The 16178-nt window shown below is 43.3% G+C and overlaps 1 protein-coding gene across 2 annotated transcripts in view; it reads left to right on the top strand.

The window, feature by feature from the left end:
• The first annotated feature begins 4623 nt into the window (after positions 1 to 4623).
• Positions 4624 to 16178, top strand: part of LOC133371190 (endothelin receptor type B-like) — a 34462-nt gene continuing 22907 nt past the window's right edge. For both annotated transcript variants that reach the window (XM_061598348.1, XM_061598347.1), the window contains exon 1: positions 4624 to 4914. The gene's annotated coding sequence lies outside the window, so the exon portion shown is untranslated. The remainder of the gene's footprint in view (positions 4915 to 16178) is intronic.

The raw sequence follows: 16178 nt of genomic DNA, 5'->3' as shown, positions 1-16178 counted from the left end.
TTTCAATGTAATCTTTAGCACAGACAAAAGCTGCTGAAAGAGATCTAGGTCGACAGTAAAAATTGTACACATTATTGTATACATAGCAGTATATATTCTCCCAAAAGTATGTATTTTTGCAACGCTTTTCAGTGCATTTCCCATAAAATATGCATGTTGTACACATTTTAACCATTATATATGGTTTAACCAGCACCAAGGAAGCGCGGAAGGATCTCCCCATTCCTGTTCTCTCCGTTCCTCATTTTTCCAATCTTAAATTCAATTCTCTCCATTTCTGCAGCAATTTGTTTTTGTTTTCTTTGTTTTTACAGAAAACCTCCCCCTCACTTTATAGGGTGAATTTCTCCTAATACATATTTGTATGAAGCTTTGGCTAATGTACACATTTGGCGAGCAGATTGTTCTAACATAATGCATTTTGTAGGTGATTTTCACTCATGTATTCCTTTTTATACACATTTTCCCCTAATACCTGCATTTTGTCATCATTGCTTGATTGGAGAGCCGCACTGGAAAATCTGGATGAGTGCGCATTTTGATGGATGGCTGTGTTTCGGCTCTCATTGCGTTTCGGAAAATGCAGATTGGATAAATTTGGCTTTAAATGTAAACTGAGTCAAATTTCTCACCCATTCCTAGCACCGAGTAATCCCATACATTTGTGAGCATGCAAGGGAGAACAAATATTAAGGGTAACAGGGAAGGTGATCGCTTTGGTGGTGCAACCACTGCAGGGAGGCCCAAGTGGCAGAAGGTGCTGGGGGGGGGCAAGGCAGCTTACCCAGGCCACTCCCTCCAATCTACAATATGCTTCTGAATACCAGTTGTTGGGAATCACAGATGGCGACTACTGTTGCACTTGGGTCTTGCTTGTGAGCTTCCCATAGGCCTCTGGTTGGTTATTATGAGAACAGAGTGCTGGATTAGATGGGTCCTTGGCAGTATCTAGTAGGGCTCGTCTTAGGTTCTTATGAAGCCAGACCTGTTTGTATGTAACACTGGACTCTTATATAGCATGTTAGATTGCTTGATAAGGACTTACTTAATCCTTGTTGTTGCTAAAATCCTGGTTTGAAATACAGGGAGGGTTCTACGGAAATGGGGAGAGGGGACCACCGCTCCCTGTGATCTAAGTGCCTTCATCTGGAATCATCTTCCATGATCAGCTCCAAAATGAGAAACACAAGGTTGTCTAAGGAAATGGTAGAAAAACGGTAGAAAAACACAGATGAGTTGCTGGCAGGGGGAGAAGAAACACATACACACCACCACCACCACCACAGATGTTTTATTAACACCGCTGCACAGCAGGTGGTGGATTTCAGCATTCCTTTCACCAGTGATTAAAGCAACATGGCCTCCAGCAAGCCCAGAAAGCCACTTGCTTTGACTCTGAGCACGTAACGAACATCAGCAGGAGAGATGAGGAGGTTCGCAACAGAGAGAAGAACCAAGCCTAAGCCCTGGAGCCAAGTGCCCCAAACTCTGAAATGTTAGAAGTTTTGCAGCTCAGGTAGCACATTTCCATCCTGGTCTTAAAAAAAAAAGCATTAAAAAAAAAAAAGCACAGAGGCCCCATTGTTGGTTTTAAAAAATGAACAGAAAATTATAGGTATGAATTATCTGCAAAGCTTTATGGGACACTGACAGAATGGTTCAGCCACATTAATATTGTGGGAGTCTCAGAAAAATATAGTGTACTTTCACTATAGGATACCATTAGGAACTGATTGCTCTGTTCCATGTTGTGTAGAGTGCTTTCTATATGTCATAAACTGGTATTGGTTGATGAAATGGAGACCAAGCATCAACTTTCACAGAGAAATGAGTAGTTTTTTGTGGGACAGATTTCCCCTCTAAACACACACACAGATTGTATGTCTTCTACTTCCCTGGATGAGTTACAAAAGCAATCTTAGCCTGGTACCATGCAATGAACCAGTTGACATCACAACTCTATGCATCCAATCAGCTTTTTTTGGGGGAAATCCATTTTCCATATGCTGTGTACACTGATATCACTGATATACAGTGCAGGAAAGGAAAGCAATGTTCATGCAGAGATAAATGATGCAACAATGATAATCCAAAATCTATAAGCAGAAAATAACAGTAGTAACAAACATTCTCCTCCTCCTTCTTCTAGAGTTCACTGGGATAGATTGGGAAAAACTATCACAGTCAAAATGACGAGACTTGAGATTTAGAACAGCACTCTATTAGCATATCTTTCTGTTATTATCTTTCACATGTAAATGCAGTCCCAAAGTTTAAGAAATGCAGCTGACATGGACACCGAAGCACAATAATCTCAAACATATGTTATAAGCCTGCTCCAAACAGCAAGATGGTCTGTTGCCTTTGCTTAACTTTACATTGGTGGGAATGTTTTAGAGGGTTTTCATGGTCCCATGAACTTTGACCATGTAAATCTAAAATATACCCAACTATATCAGATGTCTGCTGGAGATATAAACAAGTTTGAGGCACTTTCCCTTATGTATGATGGGAATGTAGTTTAATAAAAGACAATTGGAAATTGGTTAATCAAACAATGAAAAAAAAGTATGGGATCTGAATCACAAATGAATCCTGTCACTACGCATTAGAGATGTGTAAGACACCTGGTAATAGCAGATTGGTGGATTTTGGTTTCACCTATGTTAGCAGCAACCCAGGTTGAGACAGAGAAGGCACGGAGGTCCGAGGAGGTATCAACAAATGGCCAGTGGTTGAGAAAAATATGGGACCTCATAGAAATGAATAAAATTACTAAATATAAACAATTATGTGAGGGGAGAATTCAGTCAACTCAGATCTTTCAACAGAATTGGGCACCCGTGTTGTATTGAAATCAATATAGAACTGATGGGGGGAAATCAATTGTGATATACTGAGTATGTAAAGATGGCTTTTCCCCTTTTTGGATGGGAAAATATAAATAAATTTGGGGGGGAATTTGACTATTAAATTATGTCAGTGAGGGCAAGTAAGGGCAATATAAACAGATAAGCAAAATGTTCCCAAGGAATGCAGAAGATGTTCATGAAGATGGGGAACAGTTGGGCCCAACATCTACAGGAGGCAGTTCCTGAATATGACTGATGGTTAGTGAAGTTCACACAAACTAGCCATATCCACAAATAAGCATGACTGAAGGGGCTCTAATATTTATTAAACATATATTTAATATGTCATGTCATCATGTTGCCAAATCCAATTTGATGTCATCATGTTGCCAAATCCAATTTGTTTCCAAATCTAAGTGACTGCATGACATCATGAAGCAAAATCAGAGTGAGAGCAATTATTTGCACTGACTCTGAAATGGCTTCATGATGTGATGGCATAGCCAAATCTGATTGGCCATGTGGCATTGTCATGAAGCCAAATCAAAGACATAGGAATGTTTCCTGTCCTCACTGTGGCACAGAGGAAAGGGGGAAAATGGCATGAAGCACAGACATTGGACATGACTGTCAGCATCATCAGCTTAATTCCCAGAATGCCTCTAGTCAGAGATACCCCCAAAGAATCACCACAAAGTGGATGGGTAGCTCTTTGCAAGCCATGAACTAGGTTGTGAAGTTGGGGGCTTTGCAGCTCTGCCTTACTTTTTTAAGCATATAGGCTTGCAGCTCCCCCACAGCAGCTTCATCAGTGATATAAAAAAAAATAACACAGGACAGAGACCATGTTGCCATTGCAGGAACTTTTATATGGCAAAGGTGGGGAACAGTAAGCATGAGCACAGCATAATCCCCCAGCCACCATTGTCCTGTGCCTGTGCTATTAAATATAAATTATTGGGAGGGCCATGAGCCTGTGAACCTGGCTGAAAAAGAGACATCTCCACTCACCCTGACGCCTGCAGAAGATGGCAGTCCCTGTGCTGGGAGAGCTTTCTTTAAACTCCCTCCATTCGGGGACAGGAGGTTAATTAGGAAGCCAGGTAATAAGGAATCATTAAATCTGTCTGCACAATGCAGTTAGCATAACAAGGGCAAGCGAAGATGGTTAGAGCTTGTTTGCCCTGTGCCTTCAATTAACCTCTCCATGTTTTCAGGATACTCAACTCTCCTCCACCCACCAGAAAGGTTTCCCAGTGCCTCTCCAAGTTTGCTAATTAGTAGGAAGGCTTGGCAAACAAGGCTCTTCTTTTCAATGCTGCTCCATCGTAGTAGGCCTCCAAAAAGACTTCCCATCTCTGTCCATTCTCCTGCTAGTTATGATGTCTATATACCACCTGAGGGTCAGAGGCAGCAGCAGGACTCTGAATGCCAGGTGCAAGGGAACTCAAGTGGGAGAGGGCTGTTGTGTGATTCATCCAGGGTGTCAGCTCTACACTGCATCAGCAGTGTCAGGGGGGGCTGGAAATTCCTGGGTCTTTGGCAGGGAAGGAAAGTCCTTAGCCAGCAGTCGGGTTGTAGATCTGCCAGGCCTATCCGAAGCGTACTTGCTGAGTCAGAAGTCCAGAAGCAAGGTCAGTGGAGGTCCGGGATCAATTGCCAAGGAGGTCAGTCAAAGAGATGCTGCAGGGAAACTAGGTCTACACAAAGCCACGCCTGACGTTGCAGTTAGCAACAAGCTGCAGCCAAGGTGTGCCTTATAAAGAGCAGGATGGACAGCAGGTGTGAGCCCTCAGCGTTTGGGCCTTAAGGAGACAGGCCTGCCTCTCTTCTGCCTGACCTTCTGCTGTCTACGTTCTGCAGGCGAGGGGGGAGTATCCTGTTCACTGTCTGTGTCTGGCTGCAGGGCCTCTGCTGTCCCTGGAGTGCTCTGCAGCTGAGGGGCAGAAGGAGCTGGATTCTCAGGAGGCTCCTCCGTGTCTCCTGCTGCTCCTGGGTCTGCTGCTGTTACTCCTGAGTCGTCCTCATCTGAGGAGTCCTCTGATGGGGCCATGACACAGGGGTAAGGAAACGTGTTCAGGCTGAGGGCCACTTTCTATTCTAGGCAGCCTCCTTCTAGGGGCCGTATGCTAGTGGTGGGCAGGGCCAGGTGCAGCGAGAAATGTTAATTTATTCACATACCCCTCTCTGCCCTCCACACAGGCAAGAACCTTTATCAGAGTTCACATTCTAGCCAGGCAAATACACTCAGGGGTGTAGTCGTCCAGGGTCTCGGGGGATCTTAGACCCTTTTTTGGGAGTGTGTCCCAGCAGGGTCCCTATGTCTCCAGTGTCCTATGAGCCAATCAGCATGAAAGGGGTGTGTGTTAGCAGCTGAGAAGAACCTTCTAATGAAGTTCAAACCTGGCTAGATTATTCTATAATCTTAGAAGATTGTATAATCTTAGAAGGGTGTGAGGCTGTGAGGGGGCATGGCTGTGACTGTTATGAAGGGACCCTGCATTTCTGAATTTGCCACTACACTACTGAATACGTTCAAGGAGGATGCAAAGCCCGGCCAGTGAGGAGCGTAACCTTGAGAGGGGGTATGGTCTGGGGAGAGTCCAGAGTGGTCAGTAGAGATGCCTAGAGGGCCACATTTGGTCGCCAGTGCTTGAGGTTCCCCATTCCTGAATCAATCGATTAAACATTGCTGTTTCAATTTTAATTAATCCTCTTTTCAAAGTTGATTCAGTGCCTAGCAGTGAGCAGCCATTTCTCACAATGGTTGTGATCATGACCCTGGAAGAGTTCCCAGAGGAAGCTATGGTCCCAAAGCATCTCAGCCCTCCAAAATGCATTTGATAGCTCCTCTGGTAACATTTCTGCTGTTCGGGAAATCTCTGAAAGGATATTTCAGACACGCTCTGTTCTGAGCTCCACCACTATCTGGATTTCAAGCCAGCACTCTGTGAATAGGAGGCTCAACTGTTCCCCAGTCACATGCTCTGCTTGTGACTCGGCAGCCACCATTGGGCATGCTTGAATCCACAGAGGGCTTTCTGTCCTTGGCAGATAAGGGATCCATTCACCGGCAGTCACCCCTAATGTGCATGACCAACTATTGCCCATAAACCATTGGTGATTTTTTATGGACAAGGCCTGTTTTCGATTTAATGATCTTTCCTATTTTTCTAGCTAGTGTTTGCATGATTTGATCTTTATTTTTTTTAATCTGAGGATTTATCATTTGACTTACCACAGGCCAAGGTGTTGAGTTCTTCCCATTTTTTTTGAGCAAGCATTGACTTCTGAAAAAGGCTAGTTGCCATACAAGACCAATGAACTCCAAGTAAAACAAGCTCAGAATGCCTAAGGATGGACAAATTTATCAATATTGGTCTCCCTGTTTCTCATTTTTCCAATCTTGAGTTCAGTTCTCCACATTTTCATGTACTGCAAGTTCACATTTTTTAAATAAAAAAGTCCTCATGAGAATTTGGCAGAATTTTAGTGCAAATTTCTCCTGATATACCCATTTTTTCTATGCAATTTTTCCTAAGCATTTGTGTATGCTATGCATGTATTTTTAATGCACACTTTATCCTACTATATATGCATTGTTGTACACATCACGTGGCTGGAGAACTACCTTGCACAATTCAGAGAAGTGCAAATTTCAACAGGTTTTGAAATCTTTTGCTGTGTTTTGGTTCTCATATTGTTTTGGGACAAGCGGATTAGGAATGTGCCTCTAAACCACTTCAGGGAAATAATTCTCCAAGATCATTTTATTTCATTTCTAAAATGCAAAAGAAAATCCATAAATAAATAAAAAGACTCGCATCATGTACTTACTAACAGAAGATAATACGGCTTAGGTCCAGGCTATTTGTCAGACCGTATCTCCCTATATGAACCTGCCCGGGCCCTGAGATCTTCAGGAGAGACCCTTCTCACAATCCCAACACCTTCACAAGTGCGACTGGTGGAGACACTAGATAGGGCCTTTTCAGTGGCTGCCCCTAGGCTCTGGAACTCCCTCCCTAGGGAGGCAAGAATGGCCTCCTCTGTGCAGTCCTTCCGCCAATAGCTAAAGACTTTTTTCTTCCGGCAGGCCTTAGGTTTTAAGGGTAGTGACTGAAAAGGGTGCTGTATGTTATTGTTTTACTTGTATGCTCCTAAACTGAGTTGCAGTATTTTAAGTGTATATCTAATTGGTTTTAACATCTTAATAGTTTAATCCTGTTTTAATGCTGATTTTATATGTTTATATGTTTTATATTTTTATAGGTTCTTAATGATATGTACTTATTTTTATCTGGAAGCCACCTTGAGTTCCAGTTTGGAAAAAGGGCGGGGTATAAATAAAGATAAAGATAAAGATAAAGATAATGATAATGATAATGATAATGATAATGGAGTGTAACCTATCTTTCCTCTTTACGTTCAGGTAAGTGTATATGTAAGATTCCCTGACAAATTTTCTGGACTTGGTTGTAATGTTGGAGTTTGTACTTGAACTCTTTTCTATAATCACAGGAAAGACTTTGATCAGTTTGGCTGCATACATACACCCCCAGTTTGTATATGAGATAAATTCATGCCACACAATATAAGATATAAAATTCAAATACTTTAGCTTTGCCTTTAGCTAATTTAAAATTAAAAAGGTAGCAGAGCAGCTTTTAAACTGACTGAGGGGGGAAACCCGACAGGAGCTGAGAAAGGTCCGGTTCGGAATAAACCTCCCCCCTGGGATAAAAACCAAAGAAATGATGAAATTTTAAAAGGGGTAGGCCTAGAAGTAGGCATTGTGAGAGCAGGGGCACAGGATATAAATTCAGAAGAGCAAAATTACCACAGGCCTAACCACAAGTGCCAAAGACACTTGAAGAGAGACACTGCTTACAAGTGCCTGTACGCTAATGCTAGGAGCCTCCGAACCAAGATGGGAGAACTGGAGTGCTTGGTCTTAGAGAAGAGCATTGATATAGTGAGCATAACGGAGACCTGGTGGAATGGAGAAAACCAGTGGGATACGGTTATCCCTGGATATAAACTATATCAGAAGGACAGGGAAGGACGTATTGGTGGCGGAGTTGCTCTATACGTGAAAGAAGGCATTGAATCCAGCAAGCTCGAAACCCCAAAAGAGGCAGACTCCTCCACAGAATCGTTGTGGGTGGTGATACCGTGCCCCAGGAGGGACTTAATACTGGGAACGATCTATCGTCCCCCTGATCAAAATGCTCAGGGAGACCTTGAGATGAGATATGAAATTGAGGAAGCATCCAAACTAGGAAATGTGGTAGTAATGGGTGACTTCAACTACCCGGACATAGACTGGCTGCATATGTGTTACAGTCATGACAAAGAAGCAAAGTTTCTAGATATTCTAAATGACTATTCCCTAGACCAGTTGGTCATGGAACCGACCAGAGGGACGGCAACCCTGGACTTAATCCTCAGTGGGGACCGGGACCTGGTGCGAGATGTAAGTGTTGTTGAACCGATTGGGAGCAGTGACCACAGTGCTATTAAATTACAGATACATGTAACTGGCCAATTGCCAAGGAAATCCAACACGGTCACATTTGACTTCAAAAGAGGAAACTTCACAAAAATGAGGGGATTGGTAAAAAGAAAGCTGAAAAACAAAGTCGAGAGGGTCACATCACTCGAAAATGCTTGGAAGTTGTTTAAAAACACTATATTAGAAGCTCAACTGGAGTGCATACCGCAGATCAGAAAAGGTACCACCAGGGCCAAGAAGATGCCAGCATGGTTAACGAGCAAAGTCAAGGAAGCTCTTAGAGGCAAAAAGTCTTCCTTCAGAAAATGGAAGTCTTGTCCGAATGAAGAAAATAAAAAAGAACACAAACTCTGGCAAAAGAAATGCAAGAAGACAATAAGGGATGCTAAAAAAGAATTTGAGGAGCACATTGCTAAGAACATAAAAACCAACAACAAAAAATTCTATAAATACATTCAAAGCAGGAGACCATCTAGGGAGACGATTGGACCCTTGGATGATAAGGGAGTCAAAGGTGTACTAAAGAACGATAAGGAGATTGCAGAGAAGCTAAATGAATTCTTTGCATCTGTCTTCACAATGGAAGATATAGGGCAGATCCCTGAACCTGAACTAACATTTGCAGGAAGGGATTCTGAGGAACTGAGACAAATAGTGGTAACGAGAGAGGAAGTTCTAAGCTTAATGGACAATATAAAAACTGACAAATCACCGGGCCCGGATGGCATCCACCCGAGAGTTCTCAAAGAACTCAAATGTGAAATTGCTGATCTGCTAACTAAAATATGTAACTTGTCCCTTGGGTCCTCCTCCGTGCCTGAGGACTGGAAAGTGGCAAATGTAACGCCAATCTTCAAAAAGGGATCCAGAGGGGATCCCGGAAATTACAGGCCAGTTAGCTTAACTTCTGTCCCTGGAAAACTGGTAGAAAGTATTATTAAAGCTAGATTAACTAAGCACATAGAAGAACAAGCCTTGCTGAAGCAGAGCCAGCATGGCTTCTGCAAGGGAAAGTCCTGTCTCAGTAACCTATTAGAATTCTTTGAGAGTGTCAACAAGCATATAGATAGAGGTGATCCAGTGGACATAGTGTACTTAGACTTTCAAAAAGCGTTTGACAAGGTACCTCACCAAAGGCTTCTGAGGAAGCTTAGCAGTCATGGAATAAGAGGAGAGGTCCTCTTGTGGATAAGGAATTGGTTAAGAAGCAGAAAGCAGAGAGTAGGAATAAACGGACAGTTCTCCCAATGGAGGGCTGTAGAAAATGGAGTCCCTCAAGGATCAGTATTGGGACCTGTACTTTTCAACTTGTTCATTAATGACCTAGAATTAGGAGTGAGCAGTGAAGTGGCCAAGTTTGCTGACGACACTAAATTGTTCAGGGTTGTTAAAACAAAAAGGGATTGCGAAGAGCTCCAAAAAGACCTCTCCAAACTGAGTGAATGGGCGGAAAAATGGCAAATGCAATTCAATATAAACAAGTGTAAAATTATGCATATTGGAGCAAAAAATCTGAATTTCACATATACGCTCATGGGGTCTGAACTGGCGGTGACCGACCAGGAGAGAGACCTCGGGGCTGTAGTGGACAGCACGATGAAAATGTCGACCCAGTGTGTGGCAGCTGTGTGAAAGGCAAATTCCATGCTAGCAATAATTAGGAAAGGTATTGAAAATAAAACAGCCGATATCATAATGCCGTTGTATAAATCTATGGTGCAGCCGCATTTGGAATACTGTGTACAGTTCTGGTCGCCTCATCTCAAAAAGGATATTATAGAGTTGGAAAAGGTTCAGAAGAGGGCAACCAGAATGATCAAGGGGATGGAGCGACTCCCTTACGAGGAAAGGTTGCAGCATTTGGGGCTTTTTAGTTTAGAGAAAAGGCGGGTCAGAGGAGACATGATAGAAGTGTATAAAATTATGCATGGCATTGAGAAAGTGGATAGAGAAAAGTTCTTCTCCCTCTCTCATAATACTAGAACTCGTGGACATTCAAAGAAGCTGAATGTTGGAAGATTCAGGGCAGACAAAAGGAAGTACTTCTTTACTCAGCGCATAGTTAAACTATGGAATTTGCTCCCACAAGATGCAGTAATGGCCACCAGCTTGGATGGCTTTAAAAGAAGATTAGACAAATTCATGGAGGACAGGGCTATCAATGGCTACTAGCCATGATGGCTGTGCTGTGCCACCCTAGTCAGAGGCAGCATGCTTCTGAAAACCAGTTGCCGGAAGCCTCAGGAGGGGAGAGTGTTCTTGCACTCGGGTCCTGCTTGCGGGCTTCCCCCAGGCACCTGGTTGGCCACTGTGAGAACAGGATGCTGGACTAGATGGGCCACTGGCCTGATCCAGCAGGCTCTTCTTATGTTCTTATGTTCTTAATTTAAGTTGGTACACCCATTTTTCTGTCATGACTGTTTTTCAAAATAGTTCTTCAAGATCCAAACGCCCAGACAAATAAAGACTTCTTAAAAACTGCTACACATTTTAAATAAACAAACAAAAATAATTAAATAATGTTCAGAAATAGCATGACCCTGATAACAAACACTTCTGTGATTCACGTAGATCTTCAGGAATGGAACAGTCTACAGAAGTAAGTAATACTTCCCATCCCCACTCCCAGTTTCAAACATGTGATAAATGCATGGTCTTGTACTCAGATGTCCTTCTGAAAAAGTCTCCTTTGTTTGTTCTGTCTCATGACGAGGCAACATATTTGTGCTAAGATTACTTGATAACCTGAACATGTGAAGTAGCCAGAATAAATCATCACAGGCCTTTTATCCCATCTGGGGAAAAGCCAAAATGGTAGCCAAACTGATGAGTCAATTATAGCAGTGTGAGCAACCTTTTGTATGTTAAGAAAAGAGATGGGGAAAGAAATTTAACTGAGTTTGCATTTCCAGCTGAATCGATCAAGTCCACACTTGCTGGGATAAGAAAGGAAACTACAGCCATCCTTTGAAATTAGCACTTCTCCAAATTTTGTGATGTAGTTCTCCAACCGAGCAAGGTTTACAAAAAGCATATATTAGGAGAAAGTGTGCATACAAATGAATATATTGGTGAAAACACCATACCAAAAAAATGCACTGTATTAGAAGAAATTGCTTGCAAGCATGTATACCTTAGTCAAAACCGCATACAAAAATGTGTTTATTAGGGGAAATTTGTAATAAAATACTGAAGAGTTTTCATGAGGAAGGTTTTTTCCAAAAAACATCATGAATTTCTGCAGATTGGAAAAATGAGAAACCAAGAGAACTGGAATGGACAGATCCTTCCACCACTCGTTAAGAGTAGCTTTCTCTGAGGAAATCTCTTAAGGGCCGCGTGCTGGCATTGAGTGGGGCCAGAGCCACCCCACACCCTCTTTCTGTAAAGATAATTGCCACCCCACACTTTCTCTTAAGGAGAGAGATAGAGATAGATAGATAAACAGACAGACAGACAGTCAGACAGAGAGAGAGAGAGATGCTCTTTCATCGCCATGGAGCCACAGGTTGAGAACCCCTGCATTAGGGATTGCCCACGAGCTATTATGTAATACTCCTTAAGAGGAAACGCCATAGCTCAGAGGTAGAGCATCTGCTTTGCATACGAAAGTTCTCAGGTTCTATCCCCGGCATCTCCAGGTAGAGCTGAAAGAGACCCAGGAGAGCTGCTGCCAGTCAGTGTACACAATACTGAGCTAGATGGACCAATGGTCTCATTCAGTATATGGCAGCTTCCTATGCTCCTATTACTTTTGACTGGAGCTCAGAGCTGCGTCTGCCACCTGGCCTGTCCTGCACCCCAAAACAAGCCCGCTGCCCTCCAGGGCAGTGGAGGACCCTATCCCATTGCCAGTCTTGAACTAAGATTCAACCGCAAGACCAGCCTGTGCATAAAATGGGGTTCCATCTTGTTCTTCACTTCAAGAAGCAAAACGTCTTTGGCTGGCTCTGAATATGTATCTTGTGTCAGTAGAGGGGGGACAAAAAAGAAGGTAGAGGATTTTACAAAGAAGGACTCAGAGAGATAGTTGTCTATGCCACTGAAAAATTAAGTTGAAAGTATTAATAGAAGTCTGGGGAGCCGGAGGACATCTGTGAGGCCAATATAAATCTGGAGGTGTATGTGCCAATCCTGTAGCTCTGCCAGTTTCTGGCTTTTACAAACAATCATGAGACTTTAGCTTGGTTCAGTGTATGGGCTGCAAATCCTAAATCTGAACCATAAAACACAACAATTTGCCTTGAGCAACACAAGAACAAAGATGTTCTCTAGTAAGACCCTGATATCCTTAATTCAGCAGTTGGGAAAAACAGATCAGTCATCTTGGACAGAGTTACCATTAAAAAATGCTTTAAAAAAAAAAACATACTAGGCTCTTGGGGATGGAGCAAGGCTCTTAAAAACAATTTTGTAACAACTCACAATCGGAGAGCTATCCCAGCCCTGTACTTCTAGGCCATGCAAAAACTTGCTTTGAAACAGTTTTAAAGCAGGAACAGTTAGAAAGCCACCTTTGGGGTCATAATGTTGCGCACCACCTCAGTTTCCGAGTGGTTGGAGAATTCCAGGCGTTCCTGCACTTACCCAGGGTTTGGTTTCCTTGGAAAGAAGGTCAGCCACTGTGATGTATTTATGACAGAGCTTGGAAAAGTTACTTTTTTGAACTACAACTCCCATCAGCCCCAGCCAGCATGGCCACTGGATTGGGCTGATGGGAGTTGTAGTTCAAAAAAGTAACTTTTCCAAGCTCTGATTTATGATATATGGTTTATTTACATATATCCACAGCCTGAGCATAAGATGAGGGTGGGGGTTCTCAGCATTATTAGTCCATCTGATCTTGCTTTCCAAGGCCCAGAGCAGACACAGAGCAAGCAAAGCCTCCCTGTCAGTTTTCCCAGCTTCACCCCAAGACGAGACTAAAAGACACAAGCCTCTCCTTGGCTTCAGGATGGGGGTGGGGTGGAGGAAAGGCTCTCTCCAGAAAGGGTTCCAATAACAACAGGATCTTTCTGGCCCTTCTCCTTGTCCCGCCGTGGTCCGACAGGGGAAGGGCTTTTTTGGATTGTGAGCCCAAGACCTCTTGCACCATAAGTGGAAATGATCTCCTAGACCCAAGATGAGGAACCTGTGCTAGAGAAAAGCTTTTCTCCCTTCTCATAACACTAGAACAGCTTCATCCAATGAAGCTGAATGTTGGAAGATTCAAGACAGACAGAAGAAAGTTTTGCACAGCACCTAGTTAACCTATGGAATTTGCTTCCATGGGGCAGATGGGGAAGCTGTGCACAGCCCTAGGTTTTTTAAAATCTTAACTAAAGATTAGCCCCACCCCTGAACTTATTTGGGAATGGCTCTGAGGTGGAACGGGTGCTCCTTAGGTTGATCCAGGGAGGGTTGGCCTGATGCCCCCTGCCAGATCAGAGCCACTGGGTGGATTGGGGGGGGGCTGTGCAGATTAATAAATTACAGGAAGGGTCATCGTTCAGAGGCAGAGCATCTGCTTTTCATGGAGAAAATCAAAATCAGTCCAGATAGGGCTGTGAGAGGATCCATGCATCATTCTTGAAATTGAGAACTCTGGAAGTTATCTTATAGTGAGGCAGACCATTGGTCCATCTGGCTCAGTATTGTTTATTATCGGTGGTTCCCAAACTTGAAAATTGCTGACCACTTAATGTTTTTTTTTCTGCCTGTTGTAGCAACTGTAATGGGCTGTGCTAGATGCTGTATGATTTTTAATTGTATTTTTATTAATTCTTTTACTTCTTATATTGTATTTTACCGTATTACAGTTTGTATCCCATAGAAGCAATCAAAATACAATTAAAAAACAAAGACATATTTAATGCAGGGAAATATTTCATGCAGGAGCTTCATTCAGGTAGTCAATGCACCACAGTTTGGGAACCCATGGTCTATGCCAGCCTTTCCCAACCAGTGTGCCTCCAGGTGTTGTTGGACCACAACGCCCATCAGCCTTAGCCAGAATTGCCAATGGCTGAGGCTGATGGGAGTTGTGGTCCAACATCTGGAGGCACACCGGTTGGGAAAGCTGGTCTATGCTGACCCTCCCAAACTGAGAATGTCAGACATATAGAAATATAGAAATATTGGTGGGCCATGGGATTTCATTTTATTTCATTTAGGGTGCAATCATACCCTCAGCCTCTGCCTGGTGGGGCTGGGAGCCCCAGCACATCAGCAACCCTGCTGAGAGCACTAGCCAGGGCAGAAAGTGGCCCGGGACACAGGATAGGGATGTACTAGAATTCTGCCCAATTGGATCCTGCCTGAAACCCTGGAGAGCCAAGGCCAGTCAATGTAGACAGTAGTGACCTAGATGGAGCACTGGTTTGACTCAGTATAAGGTAGCTGCCTCATGCTGAGAAGCTTACTGATGGGTTATGCTTGAGTGCCAGGCCAGACCCTTCATCCCACCCAATCCAGATCCTTCTCTGGATGAAAGTTTGACTTCTTTATGTCCTACTGACAAGGGTTACACTTTGAAGGCCCTTTGGTAAACAAGCCAATCTACTTTGCTGTCTCCTGCATGATAAGGGTTCCAAGTAGTGCTGTGCTGAATTGTCCTGAGGTTCAATTTTTCTGCCGCAAAAGCTGCCATTTTGGAGGGCACAAATATGGACAGAAAGAAACTTTAGCTTCCCCTCTTTTGTGGTTTTTTTTATACCAGTCCTCAGCCATTGTCCATCCCCCCCATATGCTACTGCTTTGTGGGGGAAGGAGTGAGGGGAAGCATCCCCATTGCCAGAAAAGCCAGGGTGATGTTCTCTGTCCTGGTAGTTTCATTGCTTACCAGCACTATATGACAAGACTTTGGGCCCCTTTCCACTCATGTTAGGAATGGCTCCACAAGGACAGTGGCGCAGAATGGAGATATGCTCATGATGGTGTATCAGTGGAGGACAACTGAATTAGGAATGGTTCCAGAAGGCGGCAAGGCTGGGCATTTGCCAAGGCTCCAAAACCAGTAGAGGACCATCACCCTTTCCCTTCCTTAGAGATCTTCCTCCTCTGCCTCCCCTCTGCCTGAAGCACACAAACTTGACTATGATTTCTCTCACTCGCATGACAGCTTTTCCAACAGTCCTATTTCCTTCACCTCTTCTGGTCTTGTGCGCCCATTGGCTGCAGTGCCTGAATCCAGAGGAGGGGCAAGCCCTAGCCCTTCTATAATAATTCCCCGCTCCTTTTAGAAACATTTCAGCGAGTTACACATGACAACTGAGCAGCATCTCCATTGCACCAGTGATGGGAAGTGGCTGGATCTGAACTCCTCTGATTTCCAAAGCTATTCAGCTCACAGTGTGGGATAACATGCCCGGGCAAAAGGGATCGCTGGTGTGAATGAGACCAACGCATAAGGTTTCTCCCTTCATAGAGACTGGGAAGGCAATGGTATAATTCTCAAGGCAGACAATTTTCTTAGGGTTGCTATGTATTCAGCACATTTTTAACAGGTTGTACATATTTTGAGTGCCCTATTCTTATAATATCTGTTATTATGAATAGGGATGGGGGAGATTCAGTTTGCATTTACAGGCGAACTTACATAACATGCAGACTGAAGCACAGCTATCCTTCAAAAGTTGCAGTTCTCTGAATATTGCCTTGCAGTTATCCAGCCAAGTAATGTGCACAAAAATGTGTATATTAATGTAAATTAAAAATTAATTTACCTATCAATGTAAATAACCCATAAAATGCATTGTATTCAGGGAAAGTGCTCTGAAAAAAATGAGAATATTAGGTGAAATTGCATACAAAAATGTGTATGCTAAGAGAAA

Source organism: Rhineura floridana, chromosome 16 (assembly GCF_030035675.1).
Source record: "Rhineura floridana isolate rRhiFlo1 chromosome 16, rRhiFlo1.hap2, whole genome shotgun sequence".
Taxonomy (NCBI): Eukaryota; Metazoa; Chordata; class Lepidosauria; order Squamata; family Rhineuridae; genus Rhineura; species Rhineura floridana.
The sequence above is the reverse complement of the archived record's forward strand: the minus strand, read 5'-3'. Positions and strand labels throughout refer to the sequence as shown.